Raw genomic sequence first — 5,148 nt, forward strand, 5'->3', positions numbered from 1 at the left:
AGATATCACGAGGTTCAGTCTTTTTGAGAAACACGTTGGAAGGCAAGGAATAGTGCGCAAGCCTCCACTGTATGTCTCCAACACGTTTAGACACAGGTGATGTATACATCGAGGACCAGGTAGGACATGATGGAACACTTGCGGGCAGAAGCTCTTTTCATTGGGTGGTCAGTGGGCTATTGGGGTTGGCAGAAATAACAACATTAAGACATTGCACGTACAGGCTTGTAGAGGCTTTGTGGAAGGAACGCCAGAAAAACAAAAATTAGGGAAGTCAGGGTGCATTGTTTTTGTGTTCTGAACATCGTGCAGTGGAGGCCACGATAAATTGAAAAAGTTGAACGCTTTAACAATTGAACGAAGAAGTTGTCCAATTAATCGGGCTGAAGTAACATTGCAAACTTCCAAAATCTGGTTAGGGGTCTGCCATCCAGAATAAGTATGGTTAGCAAAGTCGCTGACGAGGAAGCAACCTGATTAGATAAAGGATTGAATGAGGGACCTACTTTGGCAGTCATGACAAAATAGGCTGTTGTAGAAAACGGGTTCACACATTAGGTTACGAAAGGTATACGTATCCTTGTTTCGTACTGGAAGGAGGCACTGACTGGCATTCACGACACTTCGATAGAAGGAGGGCAGCAAGGAGATGTCCATTGACTGCAGATCAAATATAAAGAGTTCGGGGCCACACGAGCTCACCAGCTTGCTGCAACAAGCAAGAAGCCAGGGGCCGCCATGACAGGACTTCCTTGTACAGAAGTTGGTGCAAGGTGGTCAGCCAAAAAGCCAGTATTTTACTGGTAATGTCCACAAGTCCTTCACCCCCTTAATCCAGAGGGAGACACAGAAGATCGGCTCGAAGCCGGTGCATACCATTACAGAAAAAATTCATGAGGTTGTAGTTGCCAGCAGTTGTAAAAAATGTTATTAAGGCCAAAACAAGAAGCATGATTTCATTCTGGAGTTCCAGCTTGTGTTCTAATAAGGCCTAAACAAGTATGTTGATTTCATTCGGGAGTTCCAGCTTGTGGTCTATTAAGGCCTAAACAAGAATGATGATTTTTTTTTTTGTATACACAATCGAGGCTCGTGTAAGAGCTAACACATTGAACATGAAAACATGCACATACACACAAAACATGCAATGAAGGGAGCGGGAGACAAGAGGGGAAGAGAGGGAAGCACACAAGCACAACAAGAGAAGAGTACAGGGACGTCGGTAGGTATGTGGAAGGGGGAGGGCTGGGGGAGGAGGAAGGGGTACACGGTATAAAGCAATGAACACTTCCAGGAATTTCAGGAAAGAAGTTGGGGATTTAAAGAGGCGGATTTGGGGTGTTTAATGGGGGTAGAAAAGATCAAGGTTTTGGATGGGGGAAGATAAGAGGTGGTGGTGAACAGCTGTTTTGAAGACCTGGAGGGAGGAGTGGGATTGAAGAGAGTGTGGGAGTTTGTTCCAGAGGCGGGAGAAAAGAGGAATGAAGGAGTGAAGGTGAGCAGAGAGTTCTGAGACCCAGACCCATGTCCGTGCGAGTATCCGTGTCGAGCGACACCCAGGTCAGTGTGAGGACACGTGCCGAGCCGAGACCCAGGTCCATGCGAGGATCCGTGCCACGACCCAGGTCCATGCGAGGATCCGTGCTGAGCTAAGACCCAGGTCCATGCGAGGATCCGTGCCGAGCCGAGACCCAGGTCCGTGCGAGGATCCGTGTCGAGCCGAGACCCAGGTCCATCTGAGGAACCGTGCCAAGCCAACACCCAGGTCCATGTGAGGACCCGTGCCAAGATGAGACCCAGGTCCGTGCGAAGACCTGAGCCGTGACCCAGGTCCGTGCGAGGACCTGAGCCGTGACCCAGGTCAGTGCGAGGATCTGAGCCGAGACCCAGGTTCGTGCGAGGATCTGAGCCGAGACCCACGACTGTGCGAGGATCCATGCCGAGTCGAGACCCAGGTCCGTGCGAGGATCGGTGCCGAGCCGAGTCCCAGGTACGTGCGAGGATCCGTGCCGAGCCGAGACCCAGGTCCGTGCGAGGATCCGTGCCGAGTCGAGACCCAGGTCCGTGCGAGGATCCGTGCCGAGACCCAGACCCATGTCCGTGCGAGTATCCGTGTCGAGCAACACCCAGGTCCGTGTGAGGACCCGTGCCGAGCTGAGACCTAGGTCCGTGGGAGGACTCGTGCCGAGCTGAGACCCAGGTCCGTGGGAGGACTCGTGCCGAGAGCCAGACCCAGGTCCGTGTGAGGACCCGTGCCGAGATGAGACCCAGGTCCGTGCGAGGACCCGAGCCGAGACCCAGGTTCATGCAAGGATCTGAGCCGAGACCCAGGTTCGTGCGAGGATCTGAGCCGAGCCCCAGGTTCGTGCGAGGATCTGAGCCGTGACCCAGGTTCGTGCGAGGATCTGAGCCGAGACCCACGACCGTGCGAGGATCCATGCCTAGCCGAGACCCAGGTCCGTGCGAGGATCCGTGCCGAGCCGAGACCCAGGTACGTGCGGGGATCTGTGCCGAGCCGAGACCCAGGTCCGTGCGAGGATCCGTGCCGAGGCCCAGGTCCATGCGAGGATCCGTGCCGAGCCAAGACCCAGGTCCGTGCGAGGATCCGTGTCGAGCTGAGACCCAGGTCCATCTGAGGATCCGTGCTGAGCCGAGACCCAGGTCCATGCGAGGATCCGTGCCGAGACCCAGACCCAGGTCCGTGCGAGGAACCGTGCCGAGATGAGACCCAGGTCCGTGCGAGGACCTGAGCTGAGACCCACGTCCGTGTGAGGATGTGAGCCGAGACCCAGGTCCATCTGAGGAACCATGCCAAGCCAACACCCAGGCCCGTGTGAGGACCCGTGCCGAGATGAGACCCAGGTCCGTGCGAGGACCTGAGCCGAGACCCAGGTCCGTGCGAGGATGTGAGCCGAGACCCAGGTTTGTGCGAGGATCTGCGCCGAGACCCACGACCGTGCGAGGATCCATGCCGAGCCGAGACCCAGGTCCGTGCGAGGATCCGTGCCGAGCCGAGTCCCAGGTACGTGTGAGGATCCGTGCCAAGTCGAGACCCAGGTCCGTCCGAGGATCCGTGCCGAGACCCAGACCCATGTCCGTGCGAGTATCCGTGTTGAGCGACACCCAGGTCCGTGTGAGGACCCGTGCCGAGCTGAGACCCAGGTCCATGGGAGGACTCGTGCCTAGAGCCAGACCCAGGTCCATGTGAGGATCCGTGCCGAGAGCCAGACCCAGGTCCTTGCGAGGATCCGTGCTGAGTCGAGACCCAGGTCCGTGCCGAGACCTCGACCCAGGTCCGTTTGGGGATCTGTGCCGAGACCTCGACCCAGGTCCGTTTGAGGATCCGTGCCGAGCCAAGCCCCAGGTTCATGCGAGGTTCCTTGCTGAGACGAGACCCAGGTCCGTGCGAGGACCCGTGCCGAGCCGAGACCCAGGGCCGTGCGGGGAGCTGTGCCGAGACCCAGACCCAGGTCCGTACGTGGATCCCTGCCCCATGTGAGGACCCATGCCGAGAGCCAGACCCAGGTCCATGCGAGGATCCGTGCCGAGACCCAGACACAGGTCCGTGCGAGGATTCGTGCCGAGACCTCGACCCAGGTCCATTTGAGGATCCGTGCTGAGCCGAGACCCAGGTTCATGCGAGGTTCCTTGCCGAGTCGAGACCCAGGTCCGTGCGAGGACCCGTGCCGAGCCGCGACCCAGGTCCGTGCGAGGACTCGTACCGAGACCTAGACCCAGGGCCGTGCGAGGATCCGTGTCGAGACCCAGACCCAGGTCCGTGCGAGGGCCCGTGCCGAACCGAGACCAACGACTGTGCGAGGATCCATGCCGAGCCGAGACCCAGGTCTGCGCGAGGATCCGTGCCGAGCCGAGTCCCAGGTCCGTGTGAGGACCCATGCCGAGCTGAGACCCAAGTCCATGGGAGGACTCATGCCGAGAGCCAGACTCAGGTCCGTGTGAGGACCCGTGCCGAGATGAGACCCAGGTCCGTGTGAGGACCCGAGCCGAGACCCAGGTCCGTGCGAGGATCTGAGCCGAGACCCAGGTTCGTGCGAGGATCTGAGCCGAGACCCACGTTCGTGCGAGGATCTGAGCCGAGACCCACGACCGTGCGAGGATCCATGCCGAGCCAAGACCTAGGTCCGTGTGAGGATCCGTGCCGAGAGCCAGACCCAGGTCCTTGCGAGGATCCGTGCTGAGTCGAGACCCAGGTCCGTGCAAGGATCCGTGCTGAGCCGAGCCCCAAGTCCGTGCGAGGATCCGTGTTGAGCCGAGACCCAGGTCCCTGCGAGGATCCATGCCGAGCCGAGACCCAGGTCCGTGCGAGGACCCGTGCCGAGCCGAGACCCAGGTCCGTGCGAGGACCCGTGCCAAGCCGAGACCCAGGGCCGTGCGGGGACCTGTGCCGAGACCCAGACCCAGGTCCGTGCATGGATCCCTGCCCCGTGCGAGGACCCGTGCCGAGAGCCAGACCCAGGTCCATGCGAGGATCCGGGCCGAGACCCAGACACAGGTCCGTGCGAGGATTCGTGCCGAGACCTCGACCCAGGTCCGTTTGAGGATCCGTGCCGAGACCTCGACCCAGGTCCGTTTGAGGATCCGTGCCGAGCCCAGACCCAGGTTCATGCGAGGTTCCTTGCCGAGACGAGACGGGTCCCAGGTCCGTGCTAGGACCCGTGCAGAGCCAAGACCCAGGGCCGTGCGGGGACCTGTGCCGAGACCCAGACCCAGGTCCGTGCGTGGATCCCTGCCCCGTGCGAGGACCTGTGCCGAGAGCCAGACCCAGGTTCGTGCGAGGATCCGTGCTGAGACCCAGACACAGGTCCGTGCGAGGATTCGTGCCGAGAGCTCGACCCAGGTCCGTTTGAGGATCCGTGCCGAGCCGAGACCCAGGTTCATGCGAGGTTCCTTGCCGAGACGAGACCCAGGTCCGTGCGAGGACCCGTGCCGAGCCGCAACCCAGGTCCGTGCGAGGACTCGTGCCGAGACCTAGACCCAGGTCCGTGCGAGGATCCGTGTCGAACCGAGACCCACGACTGTGCGAGGATCCATGCCGAGCCGAGACCCAGGTCTGTGCGAGGATCCGTGCCGAGACCCAGGTCCATGCGAGGATCCGTGCCGAGCCAAGACACAGGTCCGTGCGAGGAT

This window comes from Myxine glutinosa, chromosome 9 (genome assembly GCF_964187855.1).
Source record: "Myxine glutinosa chromosome 9, kmMyxGlut1.1, whole genome shotgun sequence".
NCBI classification, from domain to species: Eukaryota; Metazoa; Chordata; class Myxini; order Myxiniformes; family Myxinidae; genus Myxine; species Myxine glutinosa.